The sequence below is a fragment of the Rana temporaria genome, chromosome 1, assembly GCF_905171775.1.
Source record: "Rana temporaria chromosome 1, aRanTem1.1, whole genome shotgun sequence".
In the NCBI taxonomy this organism is placed as follows: domain Eukaryota; kingdom Metazoa; phylum Chordata; class Amphibia; order Anura; family Ranidae; genus Rana; species Rana temporaria.
The window spans coordinates 684,837,793-684,862,305 of NC_053489.1; the positions used below are offsets into that span (position 1 = coordinate 684,837,793).

Sequence of the window (24,513 nt, forward strand, 5' to 3'; positions counted from 1 at the left end):
TACAACATCATGTTATTCAACACAGAGATAAAAAATTATATTTACAGCTTCAATGATGGGATATTATGAACTCTACGCGTTTCGCAGAACAAGTCCGCTTCCTCAGGAGGTATGGAGGGGCCAGATTATATGTAGTTTTTGCACATCTACCTTTTTCTTTTTTTGTAAATATACCAAAGCAGATTCTCGCAGAAAACCAGTACAGACTTATCCTCATGCACATTGCACTGCTGGCTCATACTTCTGGGCAAAAGGGCAATACCAGGCGTGCTGTGATGGTTCGGAGCCCACGTAGAAAATGGCCAGGGGCGGACTGACAATTCATTGGGCCCCCGGGCAATAGGCGATTATGAGGCCCCCAGGCAATAGATTATGGGGCCACACAGTATACACACACAGACACACAATATACACACACAGTATACATACACACAGAATACACATACACACACTGAAAGGGTACTGGAGAGGCGGGGCAGCTATAATCTTGGGATTTAAAAAAAAAAAACACAGATTTTTACATACTGTCCCTGGTTTTACTGAGGCTGTCAACCCTGATGGGGCCCCTCTAGTGGCATGGGGTCCTCTGGCAGTGCCCGAGTGCTCGAATGGTCAGTCCGCCCCAGTCTAGTAGGGATTATTGGGGTATTTGTTCTAGGAAGGGAAATTTGGGGGGGGGGGTGTTGGAAGGGGGGGTCCGGAAGAATTTGTGATGAGAGGGTGGAATTGTGCTCAGAGCTGAAATTTCAGGAGTAGAGGATTTGTGTTAGTTTTTTTTTGGGGGGGGGGGGGAGGTGGATTTAAGCTAGAGGCATATGGAAAATGGGATGACTTGAGCTTGGGGGTGGGGGGAGGGGCAAAGATTTGTGCTAAAGAAGGGATTTCAACAAGGGGTGGATTTAACCACTTCAGATCCGTAGGACGTCCTGGGACGTCCTCCACTTTGAGCGCCGATATCTGAATGATGCCTGCAGCTGCAGGCATCATTCAGATATCGCCGTCTTCAGCTGGCGATTCTGTGCACCAGAAGAATGATCAAAGCGGCAGCGTCCCCCCCCCTCCCGCCACCATCCGGTGCTTCTCCGGGCGCTCCCGTGCCATCGGGGGCCCGGACAGCGAATCGGCCGGCGCTCGTTGTTGAACCATAGAGATGACTGGTGACCAGACGGTCACAGTCATCTCCACTGGCGTAGCAAGGGGGGGGGGCAGGGGGTGCTGGGGCCCCGGGCGCGAAATTTAGGGGGCGACTTTCCGTGCCTCCACCTAATTTTAAATCCCCGTGTCACCGACACGGATGTCCGGCCAGCGGCCACCATGTTTAATGTCCTCCAGCGCCCTGTGATTGGGCATATGGGGGTCATGTGAGGAGTGGGGCTGGAAGTCCCGCCTCCGCACATGACCGCCATACGCCCAATCACAGAGCGCCGGGAAAGTCTGAACATGGCGGCGGCCGGGGGGAGACGTCAGGCACTGCAAGTGTAAGCCGCCGTCTTCCCCTGCGGTACGGCGCTGTGTGGAAGGAGTTTCAGCATGGAGCGGGCATGCTGGGTGTGGATGGCGGCCGGCGGGGAAGAGAGTCGGGACTCCGAAGCAGTTCTGGGGTCCTGTCCGTCCTGAGGAGAGTCCTGGAGGAGTCTCTGGAGAAGAGCAGCAGAGTCAGACAGAGGTAAGGAGGACTCTGAGGATCGATTTTCACCAAGCTGGGGGGAGGGGGGTGCGAGTATTGCAGGAAGTAGGACTTCTACTGTAGGTGTCAGTGTAAGTGTATGTGTCAGTGTAGGTGTCGGTGTATGTGTCAGTGTAGGTGTCGGTGTATGTGTCAGTGTAGGTGTCGGTGTATGTGTCAGTGTAGGTGTCGGTGTATGTGTCAGTGTAGGTGCAGGGGTCAGTGTCGGTGTCGGTGTATGTGTCAGGTCAGTGTATGTGTCAGGTCAGTGTATGTGTCAGGTCAGTGTATGTGTCAGGTCAGTGTATGTGTCAGGTCAGTGTAGGTGTCAGGTCAGTGTAGGTGTCAGGTCAGTGTAGGTGTCAGGTCAGTGTAGGTGTCAGGTCAGTGTAGGTGTCAGGTCAGTGTAGGTGTCAGTGTAGGTGTCAGTGTAGGTGTCAGTGTAGGTGTCAGTGTAGGTGTCAGTGTAGGTGTCAGTGTAGGTGTCAGTGTAGGTGTCAGTGTAGGTGTCAGTGTAGGTGTCAGTGTAGGTGTCAGTGTAGGTGTCAGTGTAGGTGTCAGTGTAGGTGTCAGTGTAGGTGTCAGTGTAGGTGTCAGTGTAGGTGTCAGTGTAGGTGTCAGTGTAGGTGTCAGTGTAGGTGTCAGTGTAGGTGTCAGTGTAGGTGTCAGTGTAGGTGTCAGTGTAGGTGTCAGTGTAGGTGTCGGTGTCAGGTCAGTGTAGGTGTCAGGTCAGTGTAGGTGTCAGGTCAGTGTAGGTGTCGGTGTCCGTGCAAGTGTCGGTGTAAGTGTCGGTGCAGGGGTCAGTGTCGGTGTAAGTGTCAGTGTATGTCAGGTCAGTGCAGGGGTCAGGTCAGTGCAGGGGTCAGTGTAAGTGTCGGTGTATGTGTCAGGTCAGGTCAGTGCAGGGGTCGGTGTATGTGTCAGGTCAGTGTATGTGTCAGGTCAGGTCAGTGCAGGGGTCAGGTCAGTGCAGGGGTCAGTGTCAGTGTATGTGTCAGGTCGTGTCAGTGTATGTGTCAGGTCAGTGCAGGGGTCAGGTCAGTGCAGGTGTCAGTGTATGTGTCGGGTCAGTGTCAGGTCAGTGTATGTGTCAGGTCAGTGCAGGGGTCAGGTCAGTGCAGGTGTCAGTGTCAGTGTGTGTCAGGTCGTGTCAGTGTCAGTGCAGGGGTCAGTGTCAGGTCAGTGTATGTGTCAGGTCAGGTCAGTGCAGGGGTCAGTGTTAGTGTATAGGTTAGGTCAGTGCAGGTGTCGGTGTCGGTGTAGGTGTCGGGTCAGTGTAGGTGTCAGTGTAGGTGTGTAGGTGTGGGGTCAGTGTAGGGGTCAGTGTAGGTGTCAGTGTAGGGGTAGGTGTCAGTGTAGGGGTAGGTGTCAGTGTCGGGTCAGTGTGTAGGTGTGGGGTCAGTGTAGGGGTCAGGTCAGTGTTAGGGGTCAGTGTAGGTGTCAGTGTAGGGCTAGGTGTCAGTGTCGGGTCAGTGTGTAGGTGTCGGGTCAGTGTGTAGGGGTCAGTGTAGGTGTCAGTGTGTAGGTGTCGGGTCAGTGTGTAGGTGTCGGGTCAGTGTAGGTGTCAGTGTAGGTGTCAGTGTAGGTGTCAGTGTAGGTGTCAGTGTAGGTGTCAGTGTAGGTGTCAGTGTAGGTGTCAGTGTAGGTGTCAGTGTAGGTGTCAGTGTAGGTGTCAGTGTAGGTGTCAGTGTAGGTGTCAGTGTAGGTGTCAGTGTAGGTGTCAGTGTAGGTGTCAGTGTAGGTGTCGGTGTCAGGTCAGTGTAGGTGTCAGGTCAGTGTAGGTGTCAGGTCAGTGTAGGTGTCGGTGTCCGTGCAAGTGTCGGTGTAAGTGTCGGTGCAGGGGTCAGTGTCGGTGTAAGTGTCAGTGTATGTCAGGTCAGTGCAGGGGTCAGGTCAGTGCAGGGGTCAGTGTAAGTGTCGGTGTATGTGTCAGGTCAGGTCAGTGCAGGGGTCGGTGTATGTGTCAGGTCAGTGTATGTGTCAGGTCAGGTCAGTGCAGGGGTCAGGTCAGTGCAGGGGTCAGTGTCAGTGTATGTGTCAGGTCGTGTCAGTGTATGTGTCAGGTCAGTGCAGGGGTCAGGTCAGTGCAGGTGTCAGTGTATGTGTCGGGTCAGTGTCAGGTCAGTGTATGTGTCAGGTCAGTGCAGGGGTCAGGTCAGTGCAGGTGTCAGTGTCAGTGTGTGTCAGGTCGTGTCAGTGTCAGTGCAGGGGTCAGTGTCAGGTCAGTGTATGTGTCAGGTCAGGTCAGTGCAGGGGTCAGTGTTAGTGTATAGGTTAGGTCAGTGCAGGTGTCGGTGTCGGTGTAGGTGTCGGGTCAGTGTAGGTGTCAGTGTAGGTGTGTAGGTGTGGGGTCAGTGTAGGGGTCAGTGTAGGTGTCAGTGTAGGGGTAGGTGTCAGTGTAGGGGTAGGTGTCAGTGTCGGGTCAGTGTGTAGGTGTGGGGTCAGTGTAGGGGTCAGGTCAGTGTTAGGGGTCAGTGTAGGTGTCAGTGTAGGGCTAGGTGTCAGTGTCGGGTCAGTGTGTAGGTGTCGGGTCAGTGTGTAGGGGTCAGTGTAGGTGTCAGTGTGTAGGTGTCGGGTCAGTGTGTAGGTGTCGGGTCAGTGTAGGTGTCAGTGTAGGGGTCAGTGTGTAGGTGTCGGGTCAGTGTAGGGGTCAGTGTAGGTGTATGTGTCAGGTCAGTGTATAGGTCAGGTCAGTGCAGGGGTCAGGTCAGTGCAGGTGTCAGTGTCAGTGTATGTGTCAGGTCGTGTCAGTGTCAGTGCAGGGGTCAGTGTCAGGTCAGTGTATGTGTCAGGTCAGTGCAGGGGTCAGTGTCAGGTCAGTGCAGGGGTCAGTGTAGGTGTCAGTGTAGGTGTGTAGGTGTCGGGTCAGTGTAGGGGTCAGGTCAGTGTTAGGTGTCAGTGTAGGGGTAGGTGTCAGTGTCGGGTCAGTGTGTAGATGTGGGGTCAGTGTAGGGGTCAGGTCAGTGTTAGGGGTCAGTGTAGGGGTAGGTGTCAGTGTAGGGGTAGGTGTCAGTGTAGGGGTAGGTGTCAGTGTCGGGTCAGTGTGTAGGTGTCGGGTCAGTGTGTAGGGGTCAGTGTAGGTGTCAGTGTAGGGGTCAGTGTGTAGGTGTCGGGTCAGTGTAGGTGTCAGTGTAGGGGTCAGTGTGTAGGTGTCGGGTCAGTGTAGGTGTCAGTGTAGGGGTCAGTGTGTAGGTGTCGGGTCAGTGTAGGGGTCAGTGTTGGTGTCAGTGTCGGGTCAGTGTGTAGGTGTAGGGGTCAGTGTAGGTGTCAGTGTAGGTGTCAGTGTTAGGTGTCAGTGTTAGGTGTTAGGTGTCAGTGTTAGGTGTCAGTGTTAGGTGTCAGTGTAGGGGTAGGTGTCAGTGTAGGGGTAGGTGTCAGTGTAGGGTCAGGGGGTAGGTGTCAGTGTAGGGGTCAGTGTGTAGGTGTCGGGTCAGTGTAGGGGTCAGTGTTGGTGTCAGTGTCGGGTCAGTGTGTAGGTGTAGGGGTCAGTGTAGGTGTCAGTGTAGGTGTCAGTGTTAGGTGTCAGTGTTAGGTGTCAGTGTAGGGGTAGGTGTCAGTGTAGGGGTAGGTGTCAGTGTAGGGTCAGGGGGTAGGTGTCAGTGTAGGGTCAGTGTGTAGGTGTCGGGTCAGTGTAGGTGTCAGGTTAGTGTACGGGTCAGTGTAGGTGTCGGGGGTCAGTGCCATTACCGGTTAAACTTTCACATATACACGATCGGCGGCTCTATAGCCTGCCAATTGTGTATATGTGCTGGCTGCGTGCCCCCCTACCCCCCTCCAGTACTGCCGCCACCCCCCCTCCTGACCCCTCACCTTTAATCCCGGGATCCGCTGCCCCATCTGCGGCCCGGGACCGGCTCAGGAGGGTGTCAGGAGGTAAGATGGGAGGGAGACCAGCATCTTCCTCCTTGCTGATCTCCCTCCAGGCTGTGAATGCAGAAGTGATGTGTATTACATCTGCATTCACCTGTCAGTCATCTGGCTGCTATAGCCAGAGAGAAGAAGCAGATCTGTGCTTCATCAGCTTCTTTTGGGGTCCCCAGGTGACATTAGGGGTCCTAGAGACCCCTAATGTCTCCATAAAGAGGACCTGTCAGTGTACCTGTGCTATTACATAGGGGGATTTGTATCCCCCTATGTAATAGCAATGACATCAAGTGTAAAAAAACATAAAAAGAGGGCAAAAATGTGTAACTATATAAACAGTTTTAAAAAAATCTCAAATGTTTAAGTCCCCCACGTTTACGCACATATAAACATGGATGTTTATATAGGGGGGGGGGGGCGAAAAAAAAATTCCGCCCCGGGCGCCCATAACTCTGGTTACGCCACTGGTCATCTCTATGACCATCGGAGGGCCGGGCGCGACGTTATGACGTCACGCCCGGTACCCGGAAGTAAACAAAGCCGCTATCGCGGCTGTCGGCATGTAATCAGTGAAATTTTTTTCACCGATTTCATGCTTGTAAGCCTGGAGGAGAGATGTGGGGGGAGGGGGAGGTCTTATTGACCCCGCCTCTCTCCATAAAGAGGACCTGTCACACTGATTCCTATTACAAGGGATGTTTACATTCCTTGTAATAGGAATAAAAGTGATCAAAAAAAAAAGTCAAAAAAAGTGTAAAAATAAAAAAATGAAGTAAAAAAATCAAATAAAATAATAAAAAAAAAATTTAAAACGCCCCTGTCCCGGTTGCTCGCGTGCAGAAGCGAACGCGCATGCAAGTCCCGCCCACATATGTAAACACCGTTTAAACCCCACATGTGAGGTATCGTCGCGTGCGTTAGAGCGTGTGCAACAATTCTAGCACTAGACCTCCTCTGTAACTCAAAAATAGTAACCTGTAAAAAAAATTTAAGCGTTGCCTATGGAGATTTTTAAGTACCGAAGTTTGGCGCCATTCCATGAGTGTGCGCAATTTTAAAGCGTGACATGTTAGGTATCTATTTAGTCGGCGTAACATCGTCTTTCACATTATACAAAAAAATTGGGCTAACTTTACTGTTTTGTTATTTTTTAATTCATGAAACTGTTTTTTTCCCTAAAAAAAGGCGTTTGAAAAATTATTGCGCAAATACCATGCGAGAAAAAAAAGTTGCAATGACCGCCATTTTATTCCCTAGGGTGTCTGCTAAAAAAAATATATAATGTTTGGGGGTTCTGATTCATTTTCTAGCAAAAAAATTGTGATTTTTACATAAAGGAGAAAAGTGCCAAAATAGGCCCGGTAACGAAGTGGTTAAGCTGGAGGCATATGGAAAATGGGAGGATTTGAGCTGGAGGGAGGGGCAAAGATTTGTGCTGAAGAGGGGATTTCAACAAGGGGTGGGTTTTTATTGGGAGGAGGGGGAATTTATGTTTAGGGGGTAAGCATGCAGATTAGTGCTTGGGTTTTCGGGGGTGGGCATTTTTGCTGACATATAATGCTCATACATCTTGGGGGGGGTCGCTATTTGGCACGTCCCCCCCCGGTTCTAGATGACTTTGTCCTGGCACTGGCCCCAATCGGCAAAGCTATGAAAAGTATTTTTTCCTGGGGTTGTACTTGGATGTTGAGGGGGTGTTTTGGGATATCCGTTGGTCCCTTTAACTACTTGCCGACCGCCCACCGCCGTTATACGTCCTCACTTTAGAGATGAATATCTCGGTAACGGTAGCAGCTGCTGCCACAATCGAGATATTCATCTCTTCTGTGGGCGGCCGTGTTAACGATAATGGTGGTCTCCGCGGCGGATTCGCCGCGAGATCGCCGTTATCGGTGGCGGGAGAGGGCCCCCCCCCCCTCCCGCCGCTCTCCTGCGCCCTCCGCCGCTTACCGTAGCCGTCGGTAGCGGCGGAGGAGATCGCGACCATCCGGCTGGTGAGCGGGGGCGAGACTGAAGGAAAAATCTCCTTCGCCCGTCCCCATAGCTCCGCTGGGCGGAAGTGACGTCAAAACGTCAGTCCCGCCCAGCGTCTTAAAGAAACATTTTTTTTTTTTTGTCATTTGAAAAAATTACATTTCCAAATTTTTTTTTTTTTTTTTTTGCATTTAAGCCTAAATATGAGATCTGACGTCTTTATGACCCCAGATCTCATATATAAGAGGACCTGTCATGCTTTTTTCTATTACAAGGGATGTTTACATTCCTTATAATAGGAATAAAAGTGATCATTTTTTTTTTTTTTTCAGTGTTAAAAATTCTAAAATAAATAAAAATAAATGCGAAAAGCAAAAAAAAATTTTTTTAAAGCGCCCCGTCCCGACGAGCTCGCGCGTAGAAGCGAACGTATAAGCGAGTAGCGCCGACATATGAAAACGGTATTCAAACCACACAAGTGAGGTATCGCCGCGATCGTTAGAGCGAGAGCATTAATTTTAGCCTTAGGCCTACTTTGTAACTCAAAAAATGCAACCTGTAGAATTTTTTAAACGTCGCCTATCAAGATTTTTAAGGGTAAAAGTTTGACGCCATGCCACGAGCGGGCGCAATTTTTAAGCGTGACATGTTGGGTATCATTTTACTCGGCGTAACATTATCTTTCACAATATATAAAAAAATTGGGCCAAATTTATTGTTGTCTTATTTTTTCATTTAAAAAAGTGAATTTTTTCCAAAAAAAGTGCGCTTGTAAGACCGCTGCGCAAATACGGTGTGACAAAAAGTATTGCAATGACTTCCATTTTATTCTCTAGGGTGTTAGAAAAAAAAATATATAATGTTTGGGGGTTTTAAGTAATTTTCTAGCAAAAAAAAATGGTTTTGTCTCGTAAACACCGACTCTGAAAAACAGGCCCGGGGCTAAAGTGGTTAAAGTCCCTCCAACAACATCCACCCATCCAATACTTCCTTCCTTACGTTTAAGTTTCCGATTTCTTCTCCACAGAAGGAAAACACAAGTTGCCAGAATGTGGACGGCCATAATGAGGCAAGGAACCAAGATCTTCCACCTGTAAGAGAAAGGAAGTAAGAGAGAGATCACACCATCCATCACATGAAGATCGTAGCGCCCTCCAGTGGCGAATATGCGGACAGTGTTATCGGATGTTCCTCAGGCGCACATGACCTAGGGCAGTGATGGAGAACCTCGGCACCCCAGATGTTTTGGAACTACATTTCCCATGATGCTCAGGCATTCTGCAGTGTAGTTGAGCATCATGGGAAATGTAGTTCCAAAACATCTGGGGTGCCGAGGTTCACCATCACTGACCTAGGGTGACCACTTGTCCCGGATTGCCCGGGACAGTCCCCGCATTTTGCAGGTCTGTCCCGGGCACCTTCATTCCAGGACAATACAGTGTCTCGGAATAAAACTGACACAGCCCCCCCCCCCCCCCCCCCCGGCCAATCTGATGCCCCCAAAAAAGGCCGCCACATCACCGCTTTACTCACTGACAGTACTTGTCCTGGCCGGGAATGCCTGGAGGAGCACAGTCCCCGCCCCCTGCTTGTGATTGGAGAAATCATAAATCCCGCCTCTTGTGTCCAATCACTGTGCTGTGATTCGTTACAGCACATGCTGATTTTTGGGAAGGGGGGGTGTCCCAGAATGGCAGTTTGGAAATGTGGTCACCCTAACATGACTGTGTTCCTTTGGCTTCCCCAAACGTTACCCCTAGTGGGCGTATACAGTAAGGGGCAGATGCCCAAAGATCTGCACCGGCGCAGAGTATCTGAGATACGCTACGCCACCGTAACTTACCTGGCTTTGGTTTGAATCCTGAAAGGATTTGCGCCGTAAGTGTATTTCTCGTGGTGTAAGGGCGCGGAATTCAAATGCGGCGAGTAGGGGGCGTGTTTCATTTAAATGAAGCGCGTCCCCGCGCCGAACGAACTGCGCATGCCCCGTCCGTCAAAACTCCCAGGGTGCCTTGCTCCAAATGACGTCGCAAGGACGTCATTGTTTTCGTCATGAACGTAAATGGCGTCCAGCCCCATTCACGGACGACTTACGCAAACGACGTAAAATTTTCAAAATTAGACGCGGGGAAACGACGGCCATACTTAACATTGAGTACGCCACCAGATAGCAGCTTTAACTATACGCCGGAAAAAGCCGAAACGGAAACGGCGTAAAAGAATGCGACGGCCGATCGTACGTTCGTGGATCGTCGGAAAAATCTAATTTGCATACTCAACGCGAATTACGACGTGAACGCCACCCAGCGGCCGCCGGAAAATTGCATCTTAGATCCGACGGCGTACTAAGGCGTACGCCTGTCGGATCTAACACAGATGCCGTCGTATCTTGTTTGGTGGATACCAAAACAAAGATACGACGCGCAAAATTTGAAATTACGCGGCGTATCAACAGATACGCCGGCGTAATTTCTTTGAGGATCTGCCCCTAAGTGCGGTGGTGACATTAGACTGTTAGCTCCCCTGAGGAACATGGACTGATGTGAATAGAGCCGATTAACGTATATATATGTTGCCCTTTAAGATGCGGCATTGTGGGCCCGCGCGCCCGCCGCAACCTCGATGTCCGCGGGGAGCCCCCGCGATCGTTTCACGGAGAGGAAGAAGGGTGAAATGCTGATGTAAACAAGCATTTCCCCGTTCTTCCTAGTGACAGGACACTGATCACAGTTCCCTGTAATCGGGAGCGGTGATCAGAGTCGTGTCACACACAGCCCATCCCCCTTACAGTTAGAATCACTCCCTAGGACACACTTAACCCCTTCCTCGCCCCCTACTGGTTAACCCCTTCACTGCCAGTGTCATTTACACAGTAATCAGTGGATTTTTATAGCACTGATCGCTGTATAAATGACGATGGTCCCAAAATGGCGTCAAAAGTGTCCGATGTGTCCGCCATAATGTTGCAGTCACGATAAAATAAAATAAATCGATGATCGCCGCCATTACTAGTAAAAAAAAAAAATACGAATAAAAATGCCATAAAAATACCCCCTATTTGGTAGACGCTATAACTTGTTTTGCGCAAACCAATCAATCGCTTATTGCGATTTTTTTACCAAAAATATGTAGAGAAATACGTATCGGCCTAAACTGAGGAAAAAAATGATATATATTTTTGGGGGATATTTATTATAGCAAAAAGTAAAAAATATTCAATTTTTTTCAAAATTGTCGCTCTTTTATTGTTTATAGCGCAAAAAATACCGTATTTATCGGGGTATTGCGCGCACCCCCAACCTAGAAGGGAAATTTTAGAAAAACTAAAATACTTACAGTTTGAATGCCCCTCGTCGGTGTCTTGCCCGGCGTCTATCGGCGGTCTTCTCCGGTCCGGCGTTCGTCTGCGGCCTCGGTGGTGTCCTCCCGCGCTGTCTCTCAGTCGAATCCCCTGTGTTTGAACGCCGCCGCCGACATATACCGAGCGCAGTACACTCGGGCACGCTCGGCTTCTCACGCATAAAGGCTAGGAGGCGTCACAGAGCGTGACCGCGAGCGAAGCCGAGCCTGGCCGAGTGTACTGCGCTCGGTATATGTCGGCGGCGCAGTTCAAACTCAGCGCGGGAAGCAGGTATCGGCGTATATCGCGCACCCACGATTTTGCCCTGATTTTAAGGGCAAAAAAGTGCGCGGTATACGCCGATAAATACGGTAAACACCGCAGAGGTGATCAAATACCAAAGCTCTGTTTGTGGGGAAAAAAGGCCGCCAATTTTGTTTGGGAGCCACGTCGCACGACCGCGCAATTGTCGGTTAAAGTGACGCAGTGCCGAAACGCAAAAAGTGGCCCGGTCTTTGACCAGCCAAATGGTCCGGGGCTGAAGTGGTTAATATTATTTGGATCATCATCACAAGTGACTGTCTCCTCCACCGTCCTGGCCCCTCCCCTACGCGTGACGACACAGAGCAGTCACGTGTCTTCCTCAGGGGGATCAGATCCCATAAAGTGTGAGTACCCTGATGTTTGCCTACAATTTTTTTTTATATTTAAATGATAATCTGGCCTCTTTTTTATTTTAAATTGAGGATATCCTCTTTGGATCACACCTGGGGAAACCTGTAAATCCTGCTACTTAAAGCCCAGAGGTGGTTCAGCTGCTATTGCGGACCAAACTGAATTGTCACACAATTGGAGGGGGGCACGTGTGTGAAGTCACGGTTAATATTATTTGGATCACCATCACAAGTGACTGTCTCCTCCACCATCCTGGCCCCTCCCCTACGCGTGACGACACAGAGCGATCACGTGTCTTCCTCAGGGGGATCAGATCCCATAAGGTGTGAGTACCCTGATGTTTACCTACAATCATTTTTTATATTTAAATGATAATCTGGCCTCTTTTTTATTTTAAATTGAGGATATCCTCTTTGGATCACACCTGGGGAAACCTGTAAATCCTGCTACTTAAAGCCCAGAGGTGGTTCAGCTGCTATTGCGGACCAAACTGAATTGTCACACAATTGGAGGGGGGCACGTGTGTGAAGTCACGGTTAATATTATTTGGATCACCATCACAAGTGACTGTCTCCTCCACCATCCTGGCCCCTCCCCTACGCGTGACGACACAGAGCGATCACGTGTCTTCCTCAGGGGGATCAGATCCAATAAGGTGTGAGTACCCTGATGTTTACCTACAATCATTTTTTATATTTAAATGATAATCTGGCCTCTTTTTTATTTTAAATTGAGGAGGATACCCTCTTTGGATCACACCTGTAGGAACCTGTAAATCCTGCTACTTAAAGCCCAGAGGTGGTTCAGCTGCTATTACGGACCAAACTTAATTGTCACACAATTGGAGGTGAGCGCAGGCCCACCCATGTGTGTGAAGTCACGGTTAATATTATTTGGATCATCATCACAAGTGACTGTCTCCTCCACCGTCCTGGCCCCTCCCCTACGCGTGATGACACAGGGCGATCACGTGTCTTCCTCAGGGGGGATCAGATCCTATAAAACCTGTTGTTTACCTACAATAAATTTCTAGATTTTAACGATAATCTGGCCTCTTGTATTTTAAATTGAGGATACCCTCTTTGGATCACACCTGGGGGAACCCGTAAATCCTGCTACTTGAAGCCCAGAGGTGGTTCAGCTGCTATTGCGGACCAAACTGAATTGTCACACAATTGGAGGTGAGCGCAGTCACACGGGGGGGGGGGGGCACGTGTGTGAAGTCACGGTTAATATTATTTGGATCACCATCACAAGTGACTGTCTCCTCCACTGTCCTGGCCCCTCCCCTACGCGTAACGGCACAGGGCGATCACATGTCTTCCTCAGGGGGATCAGATCCCATAAAGTGTGAGTACCCTGATGTTTACCTACAATCATTTTTTTATATTTAAATGATAATCTGGCCTCTTTTTTATTTTAAATTGAGGATACCCTCTTTGGATCACACCTGGGAGAACACGTAAATCCTGCTACTTAAAGCCCAGAGGTGGTTCAGCTGCTATTGCGGACCAAACTGAATTGTCACACAATTGAAGGTGAGCGCAGTCACATGGGGGGGGGGGGCACGTGTGTGAAGTCACGGTTAATATTGTTTGGATCACCATCACAAGTGACTGTCTCCTCCACCGTCCTGGCACCTCCCCTACGCGTGATGACACAGAGCAGACACGTGTCTTCCTCAGGGGGATCAGATCCCATAAAGTGTGAGTACCCTGATGTTTGCCTACAATTTTTTTTTATATTTAAATGATAATCTGGCCTCTTTTTTATTTTAAATTGTGGATATCCTCTTTGGATCACACCTGGGGGAACCTGTAAATCCTGCTACTTGAAGCCCAGAGGTGGTTCAGCTGCTATTGCGGACCAAACTGAATTGTCACACAATTGGAGGGGGGCACGTGTGTGAAGTCACGGTTAATATTATTTGGATCACCATCACAAGTGACTGTCTCCTCCACCGTCCTGGCCCCTCCCCTACGCGTAACGACACAGGGCGATCACGTGTCTTCCTCAGGGGGATCAGATCCCATAAGGTGTGAGTACCCTGATGTTTACCTACAATCATTTTTTATATTTAAATGATAATCTGGCCTCTTTTTTATTTTAAATTGAGGATACCCTCTTTGGATCACACCTGGGGGAGCCCGTAAATCCTGCTACTTAGAGCCCAGTGGTGGTTCAGCTGCTATTGACGGCCAAACTTAATTTTTTTTTCACTGTGGACTTGCTGAAAATAAGTTTTGTTTATTTGTAGAGCTGAGTGGCTATTGTGATAACTGATACGGGGGAGGGGGGAGGGACCATTGCAATGAGCATGTAGGAGAGTTGTAATGCCCCATTACCGCTTTATAAAACGTTGGGAGATACCCGCAACCAATAGGAAAGCATTCCAACTTCACCATAGAAAATACGACATCCTCCACGCCGTGGGAGAAATCTTTGGCTCTTACCACGGTTTTCCTTTGTGATGATCGTCATTCGGGGGTTTGCGTGTGTCGTCATGGGTGTAATTACTCGCTATTATATTTTCACCTCCTTCTACGTTCTCTTCCACATTGGCAGTGCCAAGCGGGTCATATGGGCCATGAGTGATATCCAGAGAAGACTCCGGGGAGGTTCTGAGATTGGACTCTAAAAAAGACATAAAAGGATTCTCATAAGAGGACAATGTTACATATATTATACTTATAATGCGCCAAACTAGAGTCCTAATACCAGGGGCGGACTGACAACTCATGGGGCAATAGGAGATTATGGGGCCCCCGGGCAATAGGAGATTATGGTGCCCCCCGGGCAATAGGAGATTATGGTGCCCCCCGGGCAATAGGAGATTATGGTGCCCCCCGGGCAATAGGAGATTATGGTGCCCCCCGGGCAATAGGAGATTATGGAGCCCCGGGGCAATAGGAGATTATGGGGCCCCCGGGCAATAGGAGATTATGGGGCCCCCGGGCAATAGGAGATTATGGGGCCCCCGGGCAATAGGAGATTATGGGGCCCCCGGGCAATAGGAGATTATGGTGCCCCCGGGCAATAGGAGATTATGGTGCCCCCAGGCAATAGGAGATTATGGTGCCCCCGGGCAATAGGAGATTATGGGGCCCCCAGGCAATAGGAGATTATGGGGCCCCCGGGCAATAGGAGATTATGGGGCCCCCAGGCAATAGGAGATTATGGTGCCCCCCGGGCAAAAAGGAGATTATGGGGCCCCCCGGGCAAAAAGGAGATTATGGGGCCCCCGAGCAAAAAGGAGATTATGGGGCCCTCGAGCAATAGGAGTTTATGGGCCCCCCGGGCAATAGGAGATCATGGGGCCCTCGAGCAAAAGGAGATTATGGGGCCCTCGAGCAATAAAAGTTTATGGGCCCTCGAGCAATAAAAGTTTATGGGCCCCCCAGGCAATAGGAGATTATGGGGCCCCGGGGGCAGTAGGAGATTATGGTGCCCTCAAACAATAGGAGATTATGGGGCCCTGGGGCAATAGGAGATTATGGGGCCCCCAGGCAATAGGAGATTATGAGGCCCCCCGGGCAATAGGAGATTATGGGGCCCCCGGGCAAAAAAGGAGATTATGGTGCCCCCAGGCAATAGATTATGGGGCCACACAGAATACACACACACACACAGACAGTATTCACACACAGACACACAATATACACACACAGAATACACACATTGAAATGGTACTGGAGGGGCGGGGCAGCTATAATCTTGGGATTTTTAGACCAAAAGGATGTCGGTAAGGGACATTTCAGGGACAGATGTAAAAAAAACACACAGATTTTTACATACTGTCCCTGGTTTTACTGAGTCTGGCAACCCTGGTGGGGCCCCCTAGGGACATGGGGCCCTCGGGAAGCTCAAACAAGTCCCGGACCCTTTTTTGTCTCGCGTATCGGGCGGCTTGGGCGTTTTCCCATAGCCGACAATGACCTGTAAAAAAACGCGGGTAATAACGACACGTTTTGTCGCGGCAAATCGCGGTAAAAAACGCCGCAAATCGTCTACGCCTAGGTGTGAATGCAGCCTAACTTACGGCGGCGTAGCGTATATGAGATGTGCCGCGCCCGCCTAAAGTTAGGCACATCTACCTGAATCTGGCTATTTTTTTTTTTTATATATTTTGGGGGATATTTATTACAGCAAAAAGTAAAAAATATTGCATCTTTTTTTTTTAATTGTCGCTCTATTTTTGTTTGTAGCGCAAAAAATAAAAACCGTAGAGGTGATCAAATACCACCAAAAGAAAGCTCTACTTGTGGGGGAAAAAGGACGTCAGATTTTGTTTGGGAGCCACGTCGCACGACCGCGCAATTGTCAGTTAGGCTGCATTCACACCTGAGCGTTTTGTCGCCTGAAGCGCGACGCCCCAAAACGCTAGAGGGGGAAAAAATACATTATCCCCTACGGAGATGCTTCACATCTCCACTCCAAAACGCCTGAAGCCCAAACAAGTTCCGGACCCCTTTTTTGTCGCTCGAATTTGGGCGTTTGGGCGTTTTACATTGGTGACCCTAGACCTGTAAAAAATTGCGGTGAAAAACGCTGCGTTTTGTCGCGGCAAATCGCGTTTTGTCGCAGCAAATCGCTGTAAAAAACGCTGCAAAACGCTACGCTCAGGTGTGAATGCAGCCTTAAAGCGACGCAGTGCCGAATCGCAAAAAGTGGCGCGGTCATTGGCCAGCCAAATGGTCCGGGGGGTGTAGTGGTTAGAACTAGAAACGTATCTTCAGCCCCCGAATCACCAACATTGTTGTATTCTTGGAAATGTTCTTTTAGTTACTTCTCATTTTCCCAAGATGTAGTAATTCTCTAATGACGCAACATTGAGAACGCTGCGGGATGGAAGAGCCTCGAAATCCGAGAACACCAATGTGTGACGTATTCTCCAGATTGCCGCTCCTCACATGTGGTGGCTGCATTAGTCTTTTCACGGCTTTTCTCCCCCTTTGTGTTCATCAGGTGATCCTGCCAGTGACACACGTCTTGGTAGATATATATACAGTACTATATTCACTCACCGCACACTTTATTGGGTACACCTCTCCAATTGCTCGGTACCACAAATTGCTAAATCAGCCAATCACGTGGCAGCAACTCAATGCAATTGGGGTTCTGGATGTGGTGAAGACGACTTGCTGAAGTCCAAAGCGAGCATCGGAATGGGGAAGGAAGGGGGATTGAAGTGACTTTGAACGTGGCGTGGTGGTGGTTGGTGGCGGACGGGCCGGTCTGAGTATTTCACACACAACCATCTCTCGGGGGTTTACAGAGAATGGTGAGAAAAAGAGAAAATATCCAGTGAGCGGCGGGTTGTGGGGAGTAAAAATGCCTTGTTGATGTGGACCTAATAAAGGGGGTCCAACCCACTACTAGCAAGGGGGACCCAATAAAGGGGGTCCAACCTGCTACTAGCAAGGGGGACCCAAAGGGGGTACAACTCACTACAAGCAAGGGGGACCTAATAAAGGGGGTCCAACCCACTACTAGCAAGGTGTACCTAATAATGGGGGTCCAACCCACTACTAGCAAGGGGGGACCTAATAATGGGGGGTCCAACCCGCTACTAGCAAGGGGGGCCTAATAAAGGGGGTCCAACCCGCTACTAGCAAGGGGGGGCCTAATAAAGGGGGTCCAACCCACTACTAGCAAGGTGTACCTAATAATGGGGGTCCAACCCACTACTAGCAAGGGGGGACCTAATAATGGGGGTCCAACCCGCTACTAGCAAGGGGGGCCTAATAAAGGGGGTCCAACCCGCTACTAGCAAGGGGGGCCTAATAAAGGGGGTCCAACCCGCTACTAGCAAGGGGGACCTAATAAAGGGGGTCCAACCCACAACTAGCAAGGGGGACCTAATAAAGGGGGTCCAACCCGCTACTAGTAAGAGGGACCTAATAAAGAGGGTCCAACCCGCTACTAGTAAGGGGGACCTAATAAAGAGGGTCCAACCCGCTACTAGTAAGGGGGACCTAATAAAGGGGGTCTAACCCACTACTAGCAAGGGGGACCTAATAAAGGGGGTCTAACCCACTACTAGCAAGGGGGACCTAATAAAGGGGGTACAACCTGCGACTAGCAAGGGGGGCCTAATAAAGGGGGTCCAACCCACTACTAGCAAGGGGGACCCAATAAAGGGGGTCCAACCCACTACTAGCAAGGGGGACCCAATAAAGGGGATCCAACCCGCGACTAGTAAGGTGGACCTAATAAAGGGGGTCCAACCCGCTACTAGCAAGGGGGGCCTAATAAAGGGGGTCCAACCCGCTACTAGCAAGGGGGGCCTAATAAAGGGGGTCCAACCCGCTACTAGCAAGGGGGGCCTAATAAAGGGGGTCCAACCCGCTGCTAGCAAGGGGGACCTAATAAAGGGGGTCCAACCCGCTACTAGCAAGGGAGGCCTAATAAAGGGGGTCCAACCCGCTACTAGCAAGGGGGACCTAATAAAGGGGGTCCAACCCGCTACTAGCAAGGGGGGCCTAATAAAGGGGGTCCAACCCGCTACTAGCAAGGGGGATCTAATAAAGGGGGTCCAACCCGCTACTAGCAAGGGGGATCTAATAAAGGGAGTCCAACCTGCTACTAGCAAGGGGGGCCTAATAAAGGGAGTCCAACCCGCTACTAGCAAGGGGGACCTAATAAAGGTGTTCAACCTGCTACTAGCAAGGGGGACCTAATAAAGGGGGTCCAACCCGCTACTAGCAAGGGGGATCTAATAAAGGGGGTCCAACCCGCTACTAGCAAGGGGGATCTAATAAAGGGGGTCCAACCCGCTACTAGCAAGGGGGACCTAATAAAGGGGGTCCAACCCATTACTAGTAAGAGAAACCTAATAAAGGGGGTCCAACCCGCTACTAGCAAGGGGGACCTAATAAAGGGGGTCCAACCCGCTACTAGCAAGGGGGACCTAATAAAGGGGGTCCAACCCGCTACTAGCAAGGGGGGCCTAATAAAGGGGGTCCAACCCGCTACTAGCAAGGGGGACCTAATAAAGGGGGTCCAACCTGCTACTAGCAAGGGGGACCTAATAAAGGGGGTCCAACCCGCTACTAGTAAGGGGGACCTAATAAAGGGGGTCCAACCCTGAACTAGTAAGGGGGACCTAATAAAGGGAGTCCAACCTGCTACTAGCAATGGGGACATAATAAAGGGGGTCCAACCCGCTACTAGCAAGGGGGACCTAATAAAGGGGGTCCAACCCGCTACTAGCAAGGGGACCTAATAAAGGGGATCCAACCCTCTACTAGCAAGGGGACCTAATAAAGGGGGTTCAATCGACTACTAGCAAGAGGGGCCTAATAAAGGGGGTCCAACCCGCTACTAGTAATGTGGAACTAATAAAGGGGGTCCAAGCCGCTACTAGCAAGGGGGACCTAATAAAGGAGGTCCAACCCACTACTAGCAAGGGGGACCTAATAAATGGGGTCCAACCCACTACTAGTAAGGTGGACCTAATAAATGGGGTCCAACCCGCTACTAGCAAGGGGGACCTAATAAAGGGGGTCCAACCCACTACTAGCAAGGGGGACCTAATAAAGGGGATCCAACCCGCGACTAGCAAGGTGGACCTAATAAAGGGGATCCAACCCGCGACTAGCAAGGTGGACCTAATAAAGGGGGTCCAACCCACTACTAGCAAGAGGGGCCTAATAAAGGGGGTCCAACCCGCTACTAGTAATGTGGAACTAATAAAGGGGGTCCAACCCGCTACTAGCAAGGGGGACCTAATAAAGGGGGTCCAAGCCGCTACTAGCAAGGGGGACCTAATAAAGGGGGTCCAAGCCGCTACTAGCAAGGGGGACCTAATAAAGGGGGTCCAACCCGCTACTAGCAAGGGGGACCTAATAAAGGGGGTCCAACCCGCTACTAGCAAGGGGGACCTAATAAAGAGGGTCCAACCCGCTACTAGCAAGGAGGACCTAATAAAGGGGGTCCAACCCGCTACTAGCAAGGGGGACCTAATAAAGGGGGTCCAACCCGCTACTAGCAAGGGGGACCTAATAAAGGGGGTCCAACCCACTACTAGCAAGGAGGACCTAATAAAGGGGGTCCAAGCCGCTACTAGCAAGGGGGACCTAATAAAGGGGGTCCAACCCGCTACTAGCAAGGGGGACCTAATAAAGGGGATCCAACCTGCTACTAGCAAGGGGGACCTAATAAAGGGGTCCAACCCACTACTAGCAAGGGGGGCCTAATAAAGGGGTTCCAACCCGCCACTAGCAAGGGGGACCTAATAAAGGGGGTCCAACCCGCTACTAGCAAGGGGGACCTAATAAAGGGAGTCCAACCCACTACTAGCAAGGGGGACCTAATAAAGGGGGTCCAACCTGCTACTAGCAAGGGGGACCTAATAAAGGGGGTCCAACCCACTACTAGCAAGGGGGACCTAATAAAGGGGGTCCAACCCGCTACTAGCAAAGAGGACCTAATAAAGGGGGTCCAACCCTCTACTAGCAAGGGGGGCCTAATAAAGGGGGTCCAACCCGCCACTAGCAAGGGGGGCCTAATAAAGGGGGTCCAACCCGCCACTAGCAAGGGGGACCTGATAAAGGGGGTCCAACCCGCCACTAGCAAGAGAAACCTAATAAAGGGGATCCAACCCACTACTAGCAAGAGGGACCTAATAAAGGGGGTCCAACCCGCTACAAGCAAGGGGGACCTAATAAAGGGGGTCTTAGTGGCTGGTGAGTGTATACACTGTACATATTATGTCTCTTCCGCTTTTAAAAATAAATACAATATTCACCAAAGTTCCACTTTGAATTTAAGGTTTTCTCACAAACTTACCAGTTTAGAAAAATGCCAGTGTAACCAAATGGTAAAAATCCCACAAATAATAATAAATATAAAACACAACATTTTAGGCCACTTTCTATCTCGTCAAAACCATGAAAAAAATCTGAATTCCATGCTCTGCTATATTTTTCCAGAATACATTTTAGATATTCTGGCAAATTCGGTTTTTAGCCTCACCGTTCTTCTCACGTTCTAATGTGCCCCCGTCTTCTCTGCTCCCTAGGCTGCTGCCTACATATCACCCCCAATGGGACGAACCTGGAACAGCGGAGGGGTCAGTGACGTGGTGCACATTTTTCTCAGGTTTTCCTTACCTGTCCATGCAGTGAGAGTGTCATTCCGTGTTCCTTCGCCGCAGATTCCTGGAAGAGACGATTGGGGATAAGAAAATCAACAACCTTTGGATCACGCTGAGGGTTCTGGAAGTTTATTTAGAAGAGAAGAGTTACAAAGTAAAAGCAAAGATTAGAAAGTAGAGAGATGAAGGTGTGCGGAGATCCTAAGACATGGAAGGAGGACCAAGGATCTGACCTCTTCATCAAACGGGAGGCTTTAACCCTCCAATTCCGGACAATTGTCATGGAGACCTGTCCCAAACATCAACATTTTACATAATAAATCATTCACCTAAGAATTTGTACGACAGCACATCATTCATGACAAGAGACATTCATTTCTGTTATCTCTGAACCAGCGGCGGTCCATCCATAGAGGGCGCTGGAGCGCCGCCCCCTCTGGTGGCTCCGCACCGCCACTGAAATATCATACATTCCTGCATTGCATGAATGTATGTTATTATTGCCAGCTGCCGCTGGTCTATTCAGGTGGCCGGAAATTGAGCGCCGACCACCTGAAAAATGGCAGCTGGTTGGCTGTGCGGAAGTGCCTATCAGAGCCAGCGGCTCAGAGTACAGCCCTCGTCCTCCCGGATGTCTTATCCTCGGAACGTACAGGGGGGGTGCGTTCCTTGGATAAGACTGACGGCCGTCTCAGCCAATCAGGTTCGCCAATTCTGGTTATCGGTAACCTGATTGGCTGAAGCGTCACCAAGGCGGGAGAAGACATCGAGGGACGTGGAAGGATTAAGGTAAGTGCATTTTGCAGGGCACATCGGCGACAATGGGCACAGAGGTGACAAAGGGCACAGTAGCATCAATGGGCACAGTGGCATCAATGGGCACAGAGGCGACAATTAAAGGGCACAGTGGTGGCAATTAAAGGGCACAGTGGTGACAATTGAGGGGCACAGTGGCTGCGTTTGATGGCCTGGCACAGTGGTGACAATTGATGGCACAGTGGCTGTGTTTGATGGCATGGCACAGTGACTGCGTTTGGCATGGCACAGCGACTGCGTTTGATGGCATGGCACAGTGACTGTGCTTTATGGCATGGCACAGTGACTGTTTGATGGCATGGCACAGTGACTGCGTTTGATGGCATGGCACAGTGACTGCGTTTGATGGCATGGCACAGTGGTGCGAATTGATGGCATAGTGACTGCATTTGATGGCATGGCACAGTGGTGATAATTGATGGCACAGTGGCTGCGTTTGATGGCATGGCACAGTGACTGCGTTTGATGGCATGGCACAGTGACTGTGTTTTATGGCATGGCACAGTGACTGCATGGATGGCACAGCGGCTGCGTTTGATGGCATGGCACAGCGGTTGCGTTTGATGGCATGGCACAGTGGTGCGAATTGATGGCATAGTGACTGCATTTGATGGCATGGCACAGTGATGACAATTGATGCCACAGTGGCTGCGTTTGATGGCATGGCACAGTGACTGTGTTTGATGGAATGGCACAGTGACTGTGTTTTATGGCATGGCACAGTGACTGCGTTTGATGGCATGGCACAGTGGTGCGAATTGATGGCATAGTGACTGCATTTGATGGCATGGCACAGTGATGACAATTGATGCCACAGTGTCTGCGTTTGATGGCATGGCACAGTGGCTGCGTTTGATGGCATGGCACAGCGGTGCGAATTGATGGCATAGTGACTGCATTTGATGGCATGGCACAGCGGCTGCGTTTGATGGCACAGTGGCTACGTTTGATGGAATGGCACAGTGACTGCATTTGATGGCATGGCACAGTGGTGACAATTGATGGCACAGTGGCTGCATTTGATGGCATGGCACAGTGGTGACAACTGATGGCACAGTGGCTGCATTTGATGGGCACAGTGAGGCTGCAATTTTTTTCTTCTTTTTTTTTACGTTTGCGCCCCCCCCCCCCCAAAATTTTGAGCATCTTTCTGCAAAATCATTCTACCAAGAGAACCTGTTATTATATAAAGAATCTAACATTAGCATATAAGCATTTAATAATGTAATTAAATCATCAGTAAAGCATATAATTATTATTTTACTCTATCAAGGTAAAAAAAAAATATATAATGCATTAGGATCCTTCTTCCTAATAAAGGAGTTGCTGACTGCCTTAGGCCCCGTACACACGACCGAGTTTCTCGGCAGAATTCAGCCAGAAACTCGATCCGAGCTGGATTCTGCCGAGAAACTCGGTCGTGTGTACACTTTTCACCGAGGAAGCCGACGAGGAACTCGTCGGGTCAAATAGAGAACATTCTCTAAAGGATATCTAAAGGTTCGTTTTAACAGACAAACATGTCATACTTACCTCCTCTGTGCAGTTGGCCCCAATTCCCTTCTGGGGTCCCTCAGCGGTGCTCCTGACTCCTCTTCTCAAGTGCCCCGCTGGAGAGCCGCTCTGCCTCGGGGGCACCCGTGTGGGCACACCCCCCCGGGTCCTGCTGTTGCGTCCATCGATACAGAAAGTAGGACCCGGCCCTGCCTCCCGACTCTCACGTCATTGGATTTGATTGACAGCAACGGGAGCCAATGGCTGCGCTACTATTAATCTATCCAATCAGGACCCGAGACGCCCGCTTGAGCTGGTGTGCTCGTCCCCATCTCTGGAAAGACCAGGTTCAGGTAAGTAAAGGGGGGGGGGGTCTGGGGGGAGGGGGCACCTACATCACAGAAGGTTTTTCACTTTAGAAAAAAAAATGTACTTTCTTTACTTTTTTTTTACTTTGGAAAAGTTCCAAAGCCCACAATTAGCTGTTGGATGCCCATGATCACCATGCGTTAGAAATGAATTAAGGTGAAAAACCCTGAGGGTTTACAACCCCTTTAATACAATGAAGGGGTTGGTAAATGACACCTTTATGGGGGGGGGGGCTTGGCCTGCTGCGGACCAAGATGGAGGTGTAGGTCCCGAGCTCCGCTCCATTGGTCGGATTCTCTGCAACCCACAGCGACTGTCCGTGGACCAAGATGTAGGTGTAGCTCCACTCCATTGGTCGGATCCTCTGCAACCCACAGCGATTGTCCGTGGACCAAGATGGAGGTGTAGCTCCACTCCATTGGTCGGATCCTCTGCAACCCACAGCGATTGTCCGTGGACCAAGATGGAGGTGTAGCTCCGCTCCATTGGTCGGATCCTCTGCAACCCACAGCGACTGTCCGTGGACCAAGATGGAGGTGTAGCTCCGCTCCATTGGTCGGATCCTCTGCAACCCACAGCGACTGTCTGTGGACCAAGATGGAGGTGTAGCTCCACTCCATTGTTCGGATCCTCTGCAACCCACAGCGACTGTCCGTGGACCAAGATGGAGGTGTAGCTCCACTCCATTGGTCGGATCCTCTGCAACCCACAGCGACTGTCCGTGGACCATGGAGGTGTAGCTCCACTCCATTGTTCGGATCCTCTGCAACCCACAGCGACTGCTGCGGACCAAGATGGAGGTGTAGGTCCCGAGCTCCGCTCCATTGGTCGGATTCTCTGCAACCCACAGCGACTGTCCGTGGACCAAGATGTAGGTGTAGCTCCACTCCATTGGTCGGATCCTCTGCAACCCACAGCGATTGTCCGTGGACCAAGATGGAGGTGTAGCTCCACTCCATTGGTCGGATCCTCTGCAACCCACAGCGATTGTCCGTGGACCAAGATGGAGGTGTAGCTCCGCTCCATTGGTCGGATCCTCTGCAACCCACAGCGACTGTCCGTGGACCAAGATGGAGGTGTAGCTCCACTCCATTGTTCGGATCCTCTGCAACCCACAGCGACTGTCCGTGGACCAAGATGGAGGTGTAGCTCCACTCCATTGGTCGGATCCTCTGCAACCCACAGCGACTGTCCGTGGACCAAGATGGAGGTGTAGCT

General features: G+C 50.4%; 1 long non-coding RNA gene across 1 annotated transcript; it reads right to left on the bottom strand.

The window, feature by feature from the left end:
- Nucleotides 1–8,505: 8,505 nt before the first annotated feature.
- On the bottom strand, nucleotides 8,506–20,865 carry LOC120924699. The gene is made up of 3 exons (XR_005746405.1): nucleotides 20,633–20,865; nucleotides 13,973–14,153; nucleotides 8,506–8,595 (listed from the first exon to the last, which is right to left on the bottom strand). It is a non-coding gene; the product is annotated as an uncharacterized LOC120924699 (long non-coding RNA).
- Nucleotides 20,866–24,513: the final 3,648 nt, after the last annotated feature.